The sequence below is a fragment of the Lissotriton helveticus genome, chromosome 4_1 (assembly GCF_964261635.1).
Source record: "Lissotriton helveticus chromosome 4_1, aLisHel1.1, whole genome shotgun sequence".
In the NCBI taxonomy this organism is placed as follows: Eukaryota; Metazoa; Chordata; class Amphibia; order Caudata; family Salamandridae; genus Lissotriton; species Lissotriton helveticus.
Genome location: NC_136063.1, coordinates 1,970,616,620 through 1,970,638,352, shown reverse-complemented (window position 1 = coordinate 1,970,638,352; position 21,733 = coordinate 1,970,616,620).

Sequence of the window (21,733 nt, the reverse complement as noted above, 5' to 3'; positions counted from 1 at the left end):
TACCATTTTTAGTTTTAGACATCTTATATTTAGTTATAAAGCAGTGTGTAAGTTCATCAAAGGACCACTACTCACTCACTCACAAAAAGTACAATAAAATAAAGAAATAAAGTCTCACGTAGATGGTACACAATAGAAATCCAGAATAAAAGATGTAGAGCCCCTGGCCCAGTCCAGTCTCCTCAGGCCTCTGAGGGCCACAGAGGGCCCGCCCTTTGCCCGGGCTTCGCCCGGCTAGTCCCGCGCGTGTCCCGTGACGTGGAGGGAGCGTCTGAACTTTTATAGCACCTCCGGGCGCGATCATGGCAAAAACCAGAAGGCCCCGCTAAGCTCTCTGGGAGCTGTAGTCTCTGGCCGCAAGATGGTGCTGGAAACGGCGTGGAGACTACAGCGTATGGCACCCAGGAGATACTCCGGCAGGACAGCGTCTTTCAGGGCAGCAGGTAAATCCTTGGACCGCTTGGGCCACTTCAACTCCAACAATGCCCCCCCCCCTCCACCGAGGGAGTGTCTGAACTTTTATAGTGCCTCCGGGTGCGATCGTGGCGAAAACCGGAAGTCCCCGCTAAGATCTCTAGGAGCTGTAGTCTCTGGCCGCAAGATGGTGCTGGAAACGGCATGGAGACTACAGCGTATGGCACCCAGGAGCTACTCCGGCAGGACAGCGTCTTTCAGGGCAGCAGGTAAATCCTTGGACCGCTTGGGCCACTTCAACTCCAACAATGCCCCCTGACCTCTCACCAAACAACCAGACACCTACAATCTGTCTCTTACTTCCTCAAAGACTCCCTCCAGATCTACTGAGCCACACTTGACAGTCAGAGCCTGAAATACAACCTTCACCTGCACCTCAGGACCGCCTCACCCATTCTGCAATTCAGGAAAGGACTCAAGACCTGGCTGTTTGAAAGAACAGATCACCATGTAGCAGCTAGCAACTTCAGCATCCTGAGACCCTCAGAGGGGATTTGCAGCACTTTATAAATGACTGATGGATTGATTTATGTAGGTCAAAAGTGAGTTAAGCACACAGCAGCAGAACTTTGAGTGACTGAGTCTGTAGGCATCACTCTAGTGACACAGGTAAAAAGGATGTGTTCACTTCTACTGATCACTACACAGTATTCTACCACTGTTGTGCTTGTGCTGCTTAACTCCTAGTAAAGGCAGTAGCCTTTCACCACCATGAGGGTAGCACTTTCGGCACCGCTCCCAGTCCCACAAGATTTCAATCCGTGAGACAAGCCTATGTCATGGCACAAATGCATGATCTGAGTTTGCCTATGACAGCAAAAATCAGCTTTAGGAAGCCAGACATCAGTATATCTGGGGCACCCAGGTCAGGGGTGCACATTCATTACCATACGGTTGAATTTTTCAGGGCTATGACTGTAATGCACTAGTTATACAGCAAACTGAACAGCTGCAATGTTCTGATGAATAAACATGGCAAGCAGGTCATAAATATGATCCATACATGTACTGTTGGGTGCAGAGCTCTGTGCATTTGTAAATCACGCAGGAGGGTATCCTGCCGTCGACACAGGAGCTGTCTAGGCTGATCCAAAGTTGTACCTAGTTGAAGAGAGTAGTATTTAGCTTCTTAGAGAATGCAAGAATTTTAGAGCCTGTGGAGATGTCTTTTTTTGGCAGGTCATTCAAGGTTTTTGGAGCAAGGTAAGGGAAGGCGCTACTGACTTCTCTGGCACTGCATATGCTTGAGATGTGGGCGAGTAGGAGTCCAGGTGGGTGGAGGTGTCTCAAATCTGATGTGGTTGTTTAGGAATGCTGGACCAATGTTGTGTAAGCCTTTGAATGTGTGTGTTAATAGTTTGAAGAGTACTCACTTGTAGATGGAGAGTCAGCGAAGCTCTTTGAGGTGCAAAGTGTGCATTTGGTGGGAGGTTGACAGTGACAATGGCTGCTGCATTCACTATGGTTTGGAGTAATCTGATTAGCTGAGTGAGGGAGTAATTGAGTGTGAGGGTGAGTGTGGCACTGATAGCGTTGAGTCCTTTGGTGAAGTGACAGCATGTGTATTTGTACTACCTTGACTATCGGCCTTCTTCTTATGCAAAATCCCTGCAAAAGCACAGCTAGCCTAAGCTTTTCATTCCTGTTCTTGTTTTTGTCTTCTTAAAAGTGCTCACTAATCCTGTATTCTTGCCAAGTGAATCTTTACAAACAACTTCCATGACAGTTACCTGAAGCTCAAGGATACATGTCTTTCATGTGCCTTTAAAACACTCACTGTACTAAATTCAACTCATTTAAATTGATAGCTTGAGTTGGGGGGTATCCAAGGATGCCTCAAGGCCGGGGAACAGCGTTTACAACGCAACTTTTACAACGAAGTACCTTTACGACGCAACCATTACAACGCAACTTTTACAATGACTTGCGCTGGGGGGCGCTCTAGGATAGGGAATAGTTTTAATTTACTATCCAACACCTTCCCTACTATTCACGGGGACTGGAGTTGGAATAGTAAATTAAACTATTCACTATCCAGCGCCCCCCAACGCAAGTCTTTGTAACGACTTACATTGTAAAACTTGGGTCGTAAAGGCATGCGTTGTAAAAGCATGCGTTGTAACGACGTACATCCGTCAAGGCCTAGATCTCTTAAACAGATTAAGCATATCTACCTTTAATACAAAGGTAAATATGCTGCTGGGTAAGACGGTCCTAAGTTCCCTAAAGAACACTTAAAAAAATACTAAAGGCTTTAGGTTTTGCTGCATAGGATACTATGTGACAACATGGGCTATGCACATTCCACACTTATGTGTAGGGTGATGACTGTAATGCACTTGTTATATGGCAAATAGAGCATCTAGCTCATTTTGATGGCAGATAAAGGTGTCAAATATGCCATGAATAAGCCAAAGATCTTCTCAACTAGAGTAGGAGGGGGAGGAATATTTCATTCCACCCATAGAAGTGGCAGAATTTGGTGAATATTGGTTACACTCCGAATATGGAGTACTGGCCAAATTCTGCCAATTGCCGCATAGTGATTCAGAAAAGGGGGGTGGTGGTGATGAACAGAGTGCCTGAATTAAGCAGACCACTCTTACCCAGTCCAAAGATCAGGGCTTGATCCATCACCGTTTTTTAGCTCACTGCACCATCCCAGCTCAGAACTTGGCTATATGCAAATTAGTCTGTTCCTGTCCCAGTGCATGATGGGAACAGGGCAAACCAAACTACCAAGCCAATTCTTATACTGGGAAGGAAACAAGCTACCAGGGACCGGTTTCTGGCATTTCAGCCTCGTCGGCCCGGCTTGCTTGAATCCTGATGGTGCAATGAGCAAGGGACTCACATCTGAGTATACCCTTCCACGCTTATGGTGGACAAAATGATTCAGAAAAGGGGGGTGGTGATGAACAGAGTGCCTGAATTAAGCAGACCACTCTTACCCAGTCCAAAGATCAGGGCTTGATCCATCACCGTTTTTTAGCTCACTGCACCATCCCAGCTCAGAACTTGGCTATATGCAAATTAGTCTGTTCCTGTCCCAGTGCATGATGGGAACAGGGCAAACCAAACTACCAAGCCAATTCTTATACTGGGAAGGAAACAAGCTACCGGGGACCGGTTTCTGGCATTTCAGCCTCGTCGGCCCGGCTTGCTTGAATCCTGATGGTGCAATGAGCAAGGGACTCACATCTGAGTATACCCTTCCACGCTTATGGTGGACAAAATGATTCAGAAAAGGGGGGTGGTGATGAAGAGAGTGCCTGAATTAAGCAGACCACTCTTACCCAGTCCAAAGATCAGGGCTTGATCCATCACCGTTTTTTAGCTCACTGCACCATCCCAGCTCAGAACTTGGCTATATGCAAATTAGTCTGTTCCTGTCCCAGTGCATGATGGGAACAGGGCAAACCAAACTACCAAGCCAATTCTTATACTGGGAAGGAAAAAAGCTACCGGGGACCGGTTTCTGGCATTTCAGCCTCGTCGGCCTGGCTTGCTTGAATCCTGATGGTGCAATGAGCAAGGGACTCACATCTGAGTATACCCTTCCACGCTTATGGTGGACAAAATGATTCAGAAAAGGGGGGTGGTGGCATAGTGACATCTGGTAAGATTTTTGTAACATGGGTGGTCACTGGCAGCCACGAGTGCTTGTGGCCAGAAGACTGCTGCTGCAAAATCAATTTGAGTAGCTGCGCCCTCTTGTGCACCACGTGGTGCAGTTTGTGATGATTTATCACCACAGAATGTGCTACTGATGCTTAATCACAGTGTGAGCAACGCGCCGTGCCTATTTCTGCCCACTGGCAGAACGCCACCAAATTCTGTGGGGGTCAAGTCTTTCTCACTGTGGCTCTCTTTTTTTAGGCCAACTTAGTAATCAGAGTTACCTCCATCTACGAGTCCCAAAGATCTCTCAACTCCAGATAAAATAAAGATTCCCTTACATATATGCAAGCCTGGGGATATCCTTGTGGTAAAGAACCAGGAGACGCAGGTAAGATGAAGCTGTATTTACTCATGTAACAGCTGGACCATCAAGGCAGAGCCGTGGAGGAAACAGCAAACACCAAACAACACTGCTAGACCACCCAGTGCATAACCCTCATGCGGTAAGGTTACAAACCAGGGAGGTTCCACATCAAGCACAGACTACTACATGGGTTTTCCCTTAAAATAAACCAACATAAGGAAACTTATAAAAAGGGGGAAAAACTAACAAACAAGCTGATGTTACCTGTGAAAGGAAAAGAAGGTTAAACAAAGAACAACAATAAAATCCAAAACCTGAAAACAAAAGAGCTTTAAAAGGAAATGGATTAGACTCTGTAACGAGTAGGAAGCTTCCTAACTCGAGAATTGCATTTCAAGGTTGGTTGGCTAACATACTCTAAACTGCTCTCATTACTTTCACTTCCAAAACCTTCACCAAAAGCACAACCTTTTCACCGAAAAACACTTATTCCACCACTGTCCATTTTTAAGTTTCACAGAATTGCCTTTCACATCTACAACCCTGAATGAAGGGCCAAACTTTGAAAAGCCATTCCTCACGTGGACAGGTTTCTTCACACGGACACAATCACCAAAGCAGATCTCAAGGCCCTTCACATTCTTCGTGGAGTCAAAATATCTTTTCTGCCTGCTTTGTGTCATACTTACATGACTCTTAATACAGTCATCTGACCACGGTCTACCCTTGTCCCATTTGTTCCCTCAACTGGGACAAAAGGTGGTAGTGGCTCTCCGACCACAAAACAACTCAAAAGGTGAAACACCAGTGGTTGAACATGGAGTGGTAAGGTAGAACCAAAGCATGCTTTTCACAGAATTGGAAACAACACATTTGTTGGCAAGAGCCCACTGTATGCACTCCCCCAGCACTCTGTTCATGCCCTGATCTAGACCATTAGTCTGGGAGTTGTACAGTGAACTTTTGAGGTGCTTGATTCCACAAGTATGAAGAAAATCTTCAACCTTACTAGCAACAAACTGGGCACCATTGTCCGTCACCAGAAATTCAGGAAACCCTTCATTCATAAATACTTTATTAAGAAATTCAACAACAGTCCTAGAGTTAACCTCCCTCACAAACCTGACCTCTGGTCACTTGGAGGAATAGTCCATCATGACCAGAGCAAACTTAGATTATGGATCAAGTGCGTGGAAAGGACCTACAATTTCAAGCCCAACTTCACCCATGTTGCAGACGGCAATTCAATTGGAGAAAAGGGGGTCGTGCACAATTGGCAGTTTTGTCACAGCTAGAACAGATCACACATGAATTCATCCATATTCCTGTCCACGGAGGTCCACCAAAAGGAGAGACGTAACCGTTTTTTAGTCATTGTAGCTCCCAAATGCCCCTCATGAGCATGCCTAATTAAAGCAGTCATCAAACAAAGAGAGGTAACAAGCTTTTCTCCTCTCATCAACAAACCATCATCTCTTGATAATTAATTCGCCACTTGGAGATATGTTTTGTACTTAAAATTCAGATTCCTCTTCTTTGGCCAACCTTTCTCTATATACTTCATGACCAAAGCCCAAGAAACGTCAGCGTTAAGGGCTTGACGCCACTCACATTCATAGACCACACATAACCGTGGAAGATCCACAGTGGCAACAATGAACTCCTCCTTGTCCTCCTCACCCATTACATGTTCATCTTCCACAATGTCAGAAGAGCGTGAGAGAAAATCAACACACACATCCTTGCTACCAGGAATGTACTCAGCACAAAAATTAAATTGCAGAAGTTTGGAGGACAAATGTGCAATCCTAGGGGTGAAACTTCTGACATTCTTGCCACTCAGAATAAAAACTAAGGGCTTGTGGTCGGTCTGGAGACAAAACTTTCTCCCCCAAATGAAATTTAGAAATTTCACCACTGCCCACCAGCACACCAATAGTTCCTTCTCGATAACAGAATATTTTCATTCGGAAGGAGACAGCACCCTGGAGGCAAACCCAATGGTCCTTACCTCACCACCTTTGTAATGAGTCAGCACAGTTCCCACACCGACATTACTAGCATCCACCGTGAGAGTGCTAGTTAGAGAGGGATCGTAGTAATTTAAAACCTTAGGTGACACTAGTTGTTGCTTCACCCACTTAACTTACTTGCAAAATCTTGTACAAGCCGAGAATAAAATTCACACAGGCCAAGGACGGACTTGAGGCTAGTCTTGTCAGAGGGAGCTTTGGATTTGACAATTGAATCTACAAGACTGGTCTTAGGGAGAAATCCATTATCATTGACTAAATTACCCAGGTATTCTACCTCTCTGGTCATGAAAACGCATGTGTCTCTACGTAACACCACACCATTGAACTGTAACCTAGACAATACTTCATGAAGAATAGCATCATGGGTACCTCTGTTGGGTGCAAAAACGAAGTCATCATCTTGAAAAACAGATATGCTTTTGATCCCCTTCAGCATTTTACGTATCTGCTGTTGAAAAACTGATGCAGTTGACGCAAGGCAAAATGGAATGCGGACATACTGATAGGTGCAAAAAGGGGAAACCAATGCAGTGAGATACCTAGATTCTGGGGCAAACTCTACCGGATGGTAGGCTGAGGCTAAACCCATTTTTAAAGATTGTAGCATCCTTCATACCTGCCAACAGTTAATTGACATTAGGTAGTGGATGGGAATCCACACAGATTTCTTTGTTTAAACAGCGGCGGTCCACAGAGAACCCCAACTCCCTGTTCTGCCTATGAGCAACCATCAATGCAGATAACAGTGAGGAATCAACTGGTCTATTATCCCTTTAGCACACAGAGAATTGAGTTCATTCTCTAAGTCCTGTCTAACACTAAACGGAACATTTCCCAACTTATATCTGATGGGTCTTGCGCCATCTTTATCAATAATCTTGTGCTGGGAATCCCTAATCTTGCCTAGCTCACCAGAATACATGTGAGGACATTTGTTGACTACAATTTAAAGATCTGGATTGTCCCTTACAACAAGGACCTGTTCTGTGGTCCCATGCCTAAGTACTATGCCAAATAATCCCTCTTGGAAGCAGCCCAAGATGTTCAAGCCTTCGCATGCCACATGCACCTTTTTCAGCAAGCCTCCTTCCCCTGAACTCCATAATGTCTTCAATGTACCCTGACAAATTGATCTCACATCCCTCGTAAGAGACTGCCTTTATGATTAGGGTATAAGAGGGATCTGGAAGGCCATGTTTCATCAAAGAGGTCTTGTGTGATCATGGAGTTACGAGCGCCAGAGTCAACTAGGAGTTTCAACGCTCTATCCCCGAATGTGATCTCCACATAAGGGTCAACACACATTTCTGGATTTCCCACCATGACCCCATCATCTTGTATAATCGATATCATGTCACTAAGGGTTTTAGTGACAATTTCTTCATCATCACTAAACATGCTTCTATCAACAACACACTTGACTGAAGAGGGTTGTGAGAATGTCTTGTTCTTGCTAGCCTGACACACCTTAGCAAAGTGTCCCGTTCTGTTACAGAATATACAAGTCACGAACTTAGCTGGGCATTTACTATTTCCCATATGAGACTTACACCCATATTCAAAACAAATGTTACTTTGTGAAAAAAAAGCATTTTGCCTTTATCCCAAACTGGGATGTGGTTTGTCTGTGGTTTTATTGTCTCTGTCCTTATTTTCATTTACTTTAACAGCAGAGACAGGCTCACTGGTTTTACCATCCAATTCCTTTGCTGACAGTTGTGACGTCTAAATGCTCTTCGCTACCTTGATGGTTTCTTCAAGAGACAGATTTCCCATAGAAAGAAGCTGTTGCTTGATGGTTTTATCTTTACAAAGATAAACTGGTCGCGCACCAACTGGTCCGCAAAGTTCTCAAATTGACATTCTGACACAAGCTCCTTAGTGAAATGAAATGAAATGAAATGAAAATGGATTTTATAAAGTGCAAATAGCTGCCCTGGGGCGTCCAAGCACTAAGAAAGAGGTGCAAACTGAAGAGGCCCAAAAGCCGGGGGGAAAAGGCTCTTTTTGTTAAACAAAAACGTTTTCAATTGTTTACGAAAAGAAAGCAAATTGGGATTAGATCTCAAGTGGAGGGGAAGAGTATTCCACAGCTTAGCTACATTAAAGGAGAATGAGCGGCCTCCTGCTCTTGATTTCCTGATCTTAGGGACTGTGGCTAGAAAAGCATGTGATGAGCGCAGCTGTTTGCTTGGGTGGTATGGGGTAATTAGGGAGTGATTAATCACTGGTCCTGTTTCCCAGAAGGCCTGATGGGCGATGCACAAACATTTAAAATTGATTCTCTCCCTGACAGGGAGCCAATGCAAGCTTCTCAGCCCGGGTTTGGCTGAAAGCCTGCGGGGGAGCTGAAGACGTGTGCGCGCGGCACAGTTTTGGATTAGCTGGAGTTTCCCCAAGGTATATTCCGGAGCTCCTAAGTACAGAGCGTTTTCAAAATCGAGGCGAGATTGAATCAGGCCTTGAATCGCGATTTGTTTGGCTTCAAAGGGTAGCAGGGGGAGGAGCTTCTTGAGGAGTCTAAGAAGACCAAAACAGGTGGCAGATAGCCTGGTTGCCTGGTTATCAAACGTCATGGACCTGTCTAGCCAGATTCCAAGACTCTTTATGGTATCCTTAGGGGCTGGTGGCGGGCCTAGACAGGAGAGCCATATAGAGCTAATTGTAGATGGAACAGAGTGGCCCAGAAGCATAAGCTCTGGCTTGTCTCCGTTGAGCTTGAGACATGACGTGGTCATCCAGTTTTTCACTTCCTCTAGACAGCCTGCCAGGTCAGCCTTTACTAGTGAGCTGTCTCCCTGCGCAAGGGAGACCACCAGCTGAGTATCGTCCGCATAGGTGATGATCTTGATACCATATGGACGGACGATCTCAGCCAGCGGTCTCATGTAAACGTTAAACAACGTCGGGCTCAGGGATGAGCCCTGTGGAACCCCGCATCCCAGGGGTTTGCTAGAGGAGGTGGTGTCCGCTTCAAAAACTTGAAAAGTTTTGTCACTCAGAAAGGATTGCAGCCAAGTTAGCGCTCTGCCTGATACTCCTACATTCAGAAGACGCCTCAATAAAATTCTATGGTTTACCGTGTCAAATGCGGCGCTTAGATCGAGGAGGATGACTGCCACCGACCCCCCTCGATCTAGGATCTCTCTGGTGTCTTCCATCACCGCAAGCAGGGCAGTTTCCGTCCCATGCTTAGGGTGAAAACCCGTCTGGGTGGCATCAAGCAGATGGTTGCTCTCGAGGAATAGCGTCAGAAGGCCATTAATATATTTCTCGAGGATTTTGCCAATCCAGGGAAGCAGGGAACTGGGGCGATAGTTATTAAGATTATTGGCGTCCAAGTTGAGTTTTTTCAAAAGTGCCCGTACCATGGCCTGTTTCCACATCGGAGGGACGATGCCTGAGGAGATGGATGCATTGAGTATATCCAACATGGTAGGAAGAATAGTGTGAGTGACGGCGACCAATATGCGGGGAGGAGCAGGGTCACAGGGGGAGCCTGATTTTACTTGTAGCATTAAAGGAGCAAGTAATTCTGGATTTAACAGGGGAAACTGATCCAAGATGGGTAACGAATGACAGGTGGTTTCCGGGGAGAACGGAGATGGTTATTCTGATGAAGCAAAGCTTCGCATATTTTGCGGCTTGCCGAAGTCAAGAACCTCGTTTATGTGTAATAAGATAACAAATGTATGTTTTACTAACGTTTATGTTAAGTTTGAACATAGATAGTGAAGCTTGCACATGTGTTTTACTAAAATAATTTACCCAAGTCACCTAAAATGGCCGCCGCTTGTATTTAGTTACTGCGCATGCGTCAGCCACACTCACGTGTCCTGACGCGTCTGCAGAAGTGGAGGGAAAGTTATGCGCATGCGTAATTCATAGCTGTGCTTATCATGTGGTACTGCTCGTGCCACTGCTCTTGTGACTGTGTCAATGTAGCTAACATTTTAATGCAATAGTTTTATTTCTTGATGATGAGTCAAAAGTACAAATCCTGTGATGTATTTTCATAATGACATTATTATGTATTAATTTGTTTTTCGCTTACTTTTTATGTACCGCGGGGAATGGGGTTTGTCTGTGCCGAGAACCATTTTGGAGGTCCTTCTGCGCCTGCGCGACCTGCCAAGCCAGAGCAGACCTTGAATGATGGAACTCGGCCAGTTGGCAGTGATGAGCAAGATGCTCCTGAGAACGACCCGAAAACTCGGCTGAACCAATCACATGTGCTCACAGAGCAACAATGTTAAAGTTGCCATTGTATTTCTGCACCAGTTCTCATGAGAACCCCAATCTAGTTAGGCGGTACCCTATTATGCAAATGTAGGCTTGAAACTCTATGTCGTGATTGGTGTGCTACCCAAATCCTACCTTAGGACCAATCCAAATTGAAGGATTCTGACACTTTGCAACATTGGGGGGTGGTACACTGACCCCAAACTGTATATCTACCCTGGGTTCACCTAGTGAACCGTCCGTCTTGTCTGGTTTAGCTGACCTGTCACTGACCCAACGCACTCAATAGGTGACTGAAGATACAGAGCGCTGCGAAGCACTCTGTCCGAATTTGACCATAGACTGAGGTTCTACTGAACCTTAAAGTGCTGACAAGCACTTAGCTGGGAGTTCGCTGACCCAATCGGGGTCTTGATCGATAGCTGCAGAACGGGTGGAGCGCAGGCGTTGCTTCCGAACTGTGGGTTCCGGTCCTGTCCTGAAGAGGGTCCTGTCCTGAGGGTTTGCTGTCCTGTCCTGAGGGTTTGCTGTCCTGTCCTGAGGGTCCTGTCCTGATTCCTATTCCGAGGGTATCCTGTCCTGTCCTGGGTGTCCATTCTGCACCTGCTGTCCTTTGAGGGGTATCCTTCCTTGAGGGTTTCCTGTCCTTAACTAACCCGTGGCCAGGGTTTGGTTTCCACACCTTTCTAGGTAAATATTGCTCTGAAAACTCTTTAAATCTTGCACCTTCTGAATTTCTGACTTTTGCTTTAATAAAGTTCATCATTGCATATGTTATATTTTCCATGCCTTTCCGTAACTATTGAAAGTCAATTACATGTTTTCCATAAGGTTTTGTTCCTATGTCTTCTCACTGGTTAGAAATTATATTTTGCATTGCAGTCTGTAATTTTATGATATGGTCTAGAACTTCATTGCCTAGATTGTTCAAAGGCCCATTCACCTTAAGTGAAGCGTGTTACTCTTTATAGGCCCTCCCATAGTTATTCATGCATAAACTGTCCATGCTTAAACATTTCTGAGATTTTATAGTATTTTCCATCTGCATTTCATATTACATTTGAATGATTACCCTGTCATTATTTCTTTATGCCTATATAATTTACGTTATCTTGGTTATTGATTGCCTTATTTTACTGTACCTCATGCAAGGAAATATTGAATTTAGATAAACATTTTAAAACTTCCAGTTGTCCGTGGTCATTTAAACAGTATTTGAATGATATTGTTTGGGTTTGCATTTTGCTGCCTTTCTTTTACAGCTAGCTCCCTGATTCATTGTGGTCATTAGGTACCCGCATCGGTGGATGGTAAGTCGGGTGCACTGAAAATTATTAGCAGGGAACACACACACATCAACTTGGTAGAGCTCGTGAAGTCACCCGATCGATGTATATGGTGGTTTGAAAGTATATGGGCCCTGAAGCCGGAAACGGCGAAAACTATTGGTCGGGTGGCCTCGCGCGCTCTATCAGTTTTTCTGGTAGCTAGAGGATGGTTAGGGACTAGTTGAGAGTAAGGCAGGGATTAGTTGGACTAGTTGAGTCGGAAGCTGCTATTATATTGATGCTGCTAGAAGAGCGGCTGTTCTAAGAGACCTGATCATTCTCTTGTGAATACGCCGCTGAAACTCATGAATTTTTGCATTTTATTATTCTTGTTCTTATATTGTTATATGTACTAATCCATGCATTTGTCAATCGTTTAGTTTCATGTTGTCCGAACTCCCCGGGGAATTGAAAGGGCAAGTGGTGAATAGAATCCATTGTCCTGAGGTCACAGGTTCGAGGAAAGTTAGGTGCAGGTTAAGATAACCGGGAAGCACTAACTAGGGTTTTCTGAATACATGTGTGAATAAATGACAGTAACGGGGTTCATTGGCAAAATTCCCATAGTGGCGTAACCTAGTAAGGGTCACATCGGAAGAGTAGCAGGTTCCTCGGAGCTAGCGTGAAAGCAGAGGGGTCCGCTGAGAAACCTTAAACTCGGAATATATCCCGGAAAGAAGTGGATGAGTTTAGGGGAATAACAGGTTCACCGATGCTAGAGTGAAGGGTAGGCGGAAGAGATCTGCCCGCAGCGAGTGAAAAGTAAATGGAAGTAGTTTACTTGCAGTAAAACAATTCTTTCTCTGTCTAGACACTTGAGCACTGTGGCGAATGTGTATTTGTTGTAAAATAACCAAGCACTGAGCACTTTAAAAGAAAGAAAGTTTCCGTTACCTTGTGAAGGGAGGGAGTCAGTCGCGAAGCGCCTCTGACGTCACTCTGTGCCGCGCTGGGATTGGTAGAAGCAGCGGGCGGGTAGCGGAGCTGGAATTGTAAAGGAGGGGTGAGCGCCGGAGCGTGGGAACTGTCTCACGAAGGGGCCGCGCACCCATTGGCGGAGCTTATTTAGTGTCGCGCACCCATTGGTTGCACGAATTTCTGAAGCACGTTCTGATTGGAGGTAGTTTGTAAACAAAGTTTAGCGCAGAAGTCGTATGTGGCACTCGCAGACTACAGGAACTCGACCTGATCCAAGGCACCTAGGGTTTGAAAGGGATCAGTGGAAGACTAATAGATCCGATATTATGTACGGAACAAAGAGAAAAATGTCACTTATAAGTAAGGTGAAAAATTATTTTAAAACGGACAAACCGATTAAATCTAGGGAAGGTGTTCTTGTCCCACCACCTAATACTCCTGCCTCATTCATGATGTTTGACCGAGGGTACAATACCTGTGTGTGGTTGGAGAATTGGGTGAAATACACAAAAGATGACGGAGTATTGGCTTTTCCGTTAGATGGTACTTTCAATGGTAGGATCCTATTTAATTTAAGGACTCGGATGAACGAATTGCATCCCAGACCGAGACTAACGCAGTATGAGGCATTAGAGGAATGGGAGATTGAGGCTTTTGAAAGAGAAAGACCCCGAATGGACAAGGGTTTGACCAAGTGGTACCCCAGGCAGAAACAGGAGTCCAGGGACAAAAGGATGAAACAGTGGAGGCAGAGCATGATTGTTGAGGGTCTGTTTCCCATGATGCCGGCATGTCATAACATTGGAGCGGGTGAGAAAAGTACTGAAAAATGTAAGCATTGGGGGGCCCTGGGGGAATCAGATGATGAACTAATAGATGACATCTGTACCAGAAGTCCGCCACCTTACAATGAGGGAACCCGACCTTCCAGTGTAGGAGATGTTCCCCGACGCCACTTCCTAAAGGAAGAAGACAGGTCCCTGGGACTGGGAGGGGGTGGTCAAGTATTGCCCTATCCTGAAAAACCCGAACCGACGGAAACAAGGGATATATATCCCAAAGTGCCCGCGAGCCAGGAAGAAAAATATTCACGTACGAAAATCTTTTTTCCCAGACCCTTGTATGAAAACGAAGAGAAACCATCGAATTCAGGACTGCCTTTTGTTCAACCTCCATATGGGGAAGAGCGCAGGTCCTTTAATACTGGAACTTTATTCCCGAAACCAAATTATGGGGGAGGACCAAGTGAAACGCATCCTACTGCCCCGAGTTTTACTCCTCCGTTGACCCCACAGATATTACATGACACAACTTTAAGAAGAGTACTAGTGGAAAAGGAGCAAGAGGCTCTAGCTAGACAAAGGACAGAAATAATTCAGAAAATTTCCCAGTTAAATACCAGTCCTGAGGCATTGACTATTCCAGTAACTATTGGACCGGTGGTCCCGTTATACGGAAATGGTCAGGGAAATCCGATTACTCCAGTTATGAACCCAGTCATGGCAACCCCGAGACAGGAACCGATCATCATAGATGATCAGTCCAGTGAGTGCGAGTCTGAAGTTGCGTTCTTGGAATTACCAAACAAACAGACTGGAAAGGGAATACAGCAGAGGCATAACCCTTTTAATACAAAGGAAATTAAATTAGAGACAGCAACAGGTACTAGGAATGTCTCTCTGGTAACTCCGGATGAAATTGAGAGTTGGAGTCGTGAATTAGAGAAACAGACTCCGCAAACAAAACCTTTAGACCTCTACAAGCTGAGGGTCGAAATAGAAGAATTAATGGCAGGAAATGTGGGGTTGGATCGATTGAATACCTACTCTGAAGAAGAATTGTCGTTCATATGTAAAAGCTTTACAAGGAACACCAGAGTGCTCCACGAAAAACTGACCGAAACAGCAGTTAGTATGGGGGTAGATATCTCAAAATCCAAGCCCTTACAGAAACCGTACAGAGCAGACTTCTCAGACAAAGATATAGAACACCTGAATGTGGCAGGGAAGAAGTTGCAGATTAAAGAATTAATGGGGGTACTGCAGAAATGGGGAGATGTGGAAAGATGGAGAAGCAGGTGGGCGAAAAAGAGGGAAGAGGTTCGCTCCCGACAAGTGACTCCTGAGTTTGCTTTAAGGGAGGTAGAAAAACCTGAGCAGTTATGCCCCATGCGCGAAGTTCCAGGAGGGAAATATGTGCATGTCCCCTGGTCTAGGCAGGATATTGTGTCCTTCACGAACGATTTTCCAAAATTACGAGAGAAACCAGTTGACTGGTACAGGCAGGTGGAGAGGTTCGTGAAGGTACAGAAATGTCTGTGGAAAGACCTGGATGGGTTTTTCGACATTGTGGTTCCAGTAGATTTATGGACCCAGTGTAAAATAGCCATAGACTGGCCCAGTGAGGAGTATCCCAGAAACAAGGAAACTGGGGAGCCATCAAAGGATGTCATGCGAAAATATGAGCAGGTAATTCAGCATTTGAAAGAAAAGGTGCCCGCAAAAGAAACTGATTGGACAAAAATAGATAGAACAACTCAGGAAAGGGACGAGACAGTGCACTCCTTCTATGAGAGGTTATTGCAGGTATTTAAAACATACAGTGGTATTGATAACATCGATTTGAAGGACATGACGCACTTTATTTACAGGTTTGTAAATGGTTTAAGACCTGAAATTTGTCAGTGGATAAAAGATAATAAAATCTGTTGGCATACTAAGAAAATGGATGAGGTCCTGCGGTACGCTAAGTACTGCGAGGACGAGATGGCAGAGAAGAAAAAGGCCCTTAAGGAAAAGGTGATGTGGGCTCAGGTGAAGCTCGCAGAACAGCAGGAAAAACAATTGAGTAACATGGTTAAGAATGCTGAGAACAAAAGTCCTGGGGGAGGGGGTGGAGGAAAGCCCCGGCCCAAATTTAGCAGGGAAGAGGCTATGAAGAAATTTCCCTGCCATCAGTGCGGCGAAATTGGACACTGGCGAAACGAGTGTCCCCAATTAGTAGATGCTAATGAAAAAACTCCTGATTTAACTCCACAGACGCAGAAAGAAAGACCAAGAAAGACTCAACCCCAGGTAAAAACAGTCCAGGTGCCTCGAGCACCCAAGCAGGTATACAGGGGAAGACAGGCAGAAGATGAAGAGATAGAGGTTTGGGAAAGCGGGGAGAACAGAAATACAGCAACTTCGCAGTATCTGCTAAATGATACCTTCCTTTGTAATGATCAGGACTGACGGGGCCTGAGAGGGGAGGACGAGGAGTGCGTACTTGGCGCTTCCTTGCCGGTAGACCAGTCTGGACCATATATTGAAGGAAAGGTTGACGGAAATGATGTCACCTTTCTGTTGGACACTGGCGCTACCCGTTCTACTGTAAGAACAGTGGACGTTCCAAACCTACCCCTCTCGGGAGAAAATATCCAAGTAGTGGGTGTATCTAATCAATTGATTAGTACTCCTGTTACCGAACCAATGGAGATTTCAATTGGAAATTTTAAACAGATGCATAGATTTGTCGTCTGTGACACCAGTCCAGTGAATCTACTGGGTCGTGATTTGCTGTGCAAAATGAACTGTACCATCTTTTGCACACCAAAAGGTGTTGAAATACAGACCCCAGATGAAGATGGCATTTATAAATTATTGTTACTTAGACCTGACTCAGAAATTAAAAGATTGACCCTGCAGGACTTGCCCCAAGAACTTCAGGAAGCCGTAAAGCCAGAGGTGTGGGATTTCACTGGAAAAGATGTGGGGTTGATGAAAGATGTGGACCCCATACAGATAGCCATCAAGGACAATGCAGTATATCCTAACACTAGGCCCTACCGAATGAATGCTGAAGTGAAAGCAGGTGTCACTCTGGAAATACAAAAATTATTAGAAGGAGACATCATACAGGAAGTGATGAGCAGCCCATGCAACTCACCGATTATGGGCATCAAAAAGCCTAGTGGCAAGTATAGGGTAGTGCAGGACCTGAGAAAGGTTAACAAAATTGTAGTTCCTTGCTGCCCTATTGTCCCGAACCCTGCAGTGATATTGTACCAGATTCCTTGGGATGCTGAATGGTTCACTGTGATTGATTTATGTCATGCATTCTTTTCGATACCCCTGCACCCCGACAGCAAATTTCTTTTCTCATTTGCCTTCGAAGGTCACGTGTATTGTTGGAACCGGGTCCCTCAAGGGTATACAGAGAGCCCCTCTATCTTTAATCAGATCTTGAAAAAATGTCTAGAGACTTTGATCTTACCTGGGAACTCTGTGTTAGTGCAATACATAGACGACCTTCTACTGGCGTCTAAAAGTCATAGGGACTGTGTAGTTGACACCATTGCCCTCTTAAATCATCTGTGTGAGAAAGGGCATAAAGTGGCCCCTGACAAACTACAGTTCTGTGCGAAATCAGTGAAATATCTGGGACACCAAATAGAAAAGGGTGTCAGAAAAGTCACATCAGAGAGAGTGAGAATAATTCAAAAGATGCAGTTGCCCCGTACTCAAAAAGATGTCAGAATGTTCCTGGGTGTATTAGGGTACTGCAGGCAGTGGATTCTGGGATTTGCAGCCTTAGCCAGGCCCTTGATAAAAATGACCACGAGAGGAATGCCAGATGTTGTAGAGTGGGACGATGAAAGCCTAATGGCTTTCACAAGACTGAAAAACTGTCTGTGTACAGCCCCTGCGTTGGGAATGCCAGATTATTCCAAAGAGTTTGCCCTATTCTGTGACACTCGCGATAATTGTGCATTGTCAGTCCTGACTCAAGAACATGGCACGACCAGAAGGCCTGTGGCCTATTTCTCTGCCACTTTGGACCCAGTAGCTGCTGGGTTACCAGGCTGTCTGAAAGCAGTAGCTGCTACCTGCGCAAGTTTGGAACAGAGTGAGTCCATTGTCATGGGACATCCTGTGACCGTGTATGTTTCACATGGAGTGGTAATTCTATTGACCAGAACTAAAACACAGTATCTCACCCCTAGTCGGCTGACTAAATACGAGAGGATTCTTGTGGGTGCAGCAAATGTAAGCATTGTTAGGTGCGGTATTCTGAACCCTGCCACTTTACTCCCCGACCCCTTGGAAATAGAAGGTGGGGATGATGATGAACATGATTGTATTGACCTGACAGAGTTCAGTACTAAACCACGCCCAGACATAAAAGAAGTGCCATTGCCTGAACATGATAAAGAACTATTTGTGGATGGTTCCTGTCTAAGACATGAACTCGGAGGCTTGAGTGCTGCTTATGCAGTAGTCTCTTTCACAAAAATTGAAGAAGCAGGTTACCTATATAACATCAAGTCTGCACAAGTAGCCGAATTAATAGCTATGATAAAAGCTTGCAAAATTGGGAAGGACTTACGCATAACAGTGTATACTGACAGTCAGTACTGTTATGGAGTTGTGCATGACTTTGGCCAATTGTGGCTGCAGAGGGAATTCATGACTTCCTCAGGTACTCCCATTCGGAATGCAAAGGTTGTTCATGACCTTTTAGAGGCCATCCAGTTGCCCAAAGAACTGGCAGTGGTAAAATGTGCTGCTCATAAAAAGAGCATGGACAAAGTATCACTGGGAAACGATTATGCTGATCGAGTGGCCCAATGGTGTGCCAAAGATCGGTATATTGTAAATCCAAAACGAGGGGGGCCAGGAACCAGCTTCCAGCTTCAGGTGTTTGAAGAAGTGCCTACATGGGATGAAGTGAGAGAGTGGCAGGAATCGGCTCCTTGGCAAGAAAGAGAGAAATGGAAGGAGGATGGGTGTAGACCGAGGCGTGTGGATGGTGTGATTTTGGGCCCAACTGGTATGCCTGTGTTACCCCGACACTTGCTTGGCACAATGGCAAGATTAATACACGAAGGATCACACATTGGTAGGGATGCCATGATTCTGGTATTTCAACAGACTTGGTACAGTAAAAAGTTCAGGAAGGTAGCAGAGTCCCTCTGCCAGAGGTGCCTGTCATGTCAACAGATGAACCCAGGCAAGAGGACAATGGTTGAACTGAGCAAGATTGGGAGATCAGGGGGTCCCTTTATAAAAATACAGATTGATTTCATCACCATGCCCCGTTGTGAAGGAAAGCGATATGTCCTTGTCATTGTTTGTGTATTTTCAAAATGGGTAGAAGCTTACCCTACTCCCAAAAGTGACGCACTGACAGTAGCGAAGTGTTTACTAAAAGAACTGATACCTAGATTCGGCATACCATACATTATTGAATCAGATAAGGGTGGACATTTCCAGAATGAGATACTGGCTGAATTATGTAAGGCCTTCGGAATAAGGCAAAAATTGCATTGTGCATACCACCCAGAGGCTTCTGGAATAGTGGAACAAGTAAATGGAACTATCAAAAACAGACTAGCAAAGCTGACAAATGCTACTGGCATGACCTGGGTGAAGGCCCTGCCCCTGGTCCTGATGGGACTGAGAAGTGTTCCTGACCGCAAGACAGGCCTAAGTCCCCATGAAATCATTATGGGAAGAGTGATGAGACAAGCATGGGTGCCAGGAAGCAAACTGTTGAATATTACTGATGATTTGGTGCTTGAATACTGCAGAAGATTGGGTGATCAAGTGCGTTCTATCTCTCGCCAGATTGGAGACGACGGCATCCTCAATCCAACGACTCCTCTCCACAGCTTGGTTCCAGGAGATTGGGTCAAAATAAAGAAGCACACTCGATCAAGCTGTCTGGCACCAAGGTGGGGAAAGAAACGCCAAGTAATCCTGGTAACAACCACTGCAGTGAAAGTCGCAGGTGTTCCCCAGTGGATCCACGCTGGACACACCCAGAAGGTATTACCAGACAGAGGATTTGAAGAAGAAGGGCAACCAGCAGAGGACCCTGAAGGAGCCAGACCAGAAGCAACTGACAACGAGCAGCCCAGCACCAGTCCGGTTGCAGGAACAGCAGACGTTGGCCCAGGAGTAGTTGACTACGAACTGCCAAGAATCCAGCCTGCTGAAGGGGTCCAGGAAACTGAACCAGGAGTAGCTGAAGACGAGCTGCCAAGCATATGGCCAGAAGAATGGATACCGATGATTGATCTGACCGAAGATCCTATCAGAACAAGAGAGCGACTTAGTGAAGGTAGAGAGTGGACTAGTCAGGAAAAGCAAGGCACAGGCGAAGAACCTCAGCCGCTTGAGATTCACATCAAAACTGAGGAAGGAGAAGGTCAGACAGGGACAGAGCAGGTGTACGATACACCACCGCTAACACCTGATGCAGATAAAGGAGAGACTAGAAATAGAGTGATAGTTCGAGCAGAAGAAAATCAAGAGATCGAAGTGCTTGAACAGGATCAGAGAGGGTTAGAAGAACGGGTTCAGGAAACAGAAACAGAAACAAAGACAATCGAAAGCCAAAAACAAAATATTCCTGAACAAGGCCAGATTAGCAACCAGGCAGAAGAATTTGATGCTAGCCCTGGAACTAGCCAGATAGGGGAAATAGAAGAAGAAAGTGGAGAAGAATTACCACAAGATAAAGAGAACAAGAGAATAAGAGAAGAAAGTGAAGTCCAAGTACCGACTAAGAGACTAAAGAAAAGAAACAACCTTGAGCCTAGGTTTGTAAAAAGATTGAGACTAAGGATAAAGACAGTGGAAGAAAAACGTGCAGAAGCAAGAAGAAGTGCTCGGATAGCAGAGCAAGAAGAAGACTCTTCCAAAAGAAGGAGTGAACGAATAAAAAGACAAAACAAAAAGTACAAGTCTCCTGAATGGACACTGGTTTTGGAAGAACTTGAAGATCTTGATATAACTGACGTGAGCGACGGAGAGCCCGTCCCTGAGTACTCAGCTGAAGAAGAAGACGAACCACCGTGAATTTGCACAAAGTAAGCTAGTTGTGTAAAGCCAAAAAGAGGGGTTCGAGAAACTCCTTCTGAGCCAAAATGTCTGATTCAACAGTGAATGGTAGACCTAGTTGCAGCCGTTTTAAGACGTGTTGCAAGGTGTGTATATGTAGTGTAGTAGTACTGATAGTTATCTGGATAGGATTAACAATTTTCATTCCCTTTGCTGTAAGTAAAGATACTAACATTGTCCCTACTGAAGTTGTAAATACTGACAGTGAGGAGCTAACAACACAGAGTGTAGCACGACATGAAAGAGCCCTGAGACAAACAAAACAGAACTTAGAAGCATCAGATGAGGGAGGACTACATTATCATGGAGTTAAGAACAAGACACACTTAAATGTTTTCGCAAACTTATTAATACACTATGTAGAGACTATGGAAATTGAAGATTGCTATGTCTGCATGAAGCTACCTACTTCTGTGGCTGAAGGCGTGACATACCATCACCTGCCATTGACATATGGAATCTCCTGTAGCATTTTAGTTTATTTTACAAAAGGGGACCGTTACAGTATTATTACTCTAACAATGACGTGATCTTTTCTGAACTTCCTATACGTGGGAACTTGAATCCTGTACATACCAAAAGTGACACCGTAAGATATATGGGAGACTACTTTCTAACTATAGGTAACATTGACATAGCAGACGCACACAGAGATAACTTGACTTGTTCTTTGCGTGAGCAGGAAAAGATGTTCCTGAACATGGCAGAGAAAAGAAGAATTAAAATTCAAAAGAAGGCTAATGACGAAAGTCAGAAAAAGCCAAAGTGGGCAGAGAACATGGAAGGCACCTCATCTGGTGGAGCGGGTCCTGCTCTGTTGCTGGATTTTGAAAAGAAAGGCAAGCTATGTCTTCACCGCGAGAA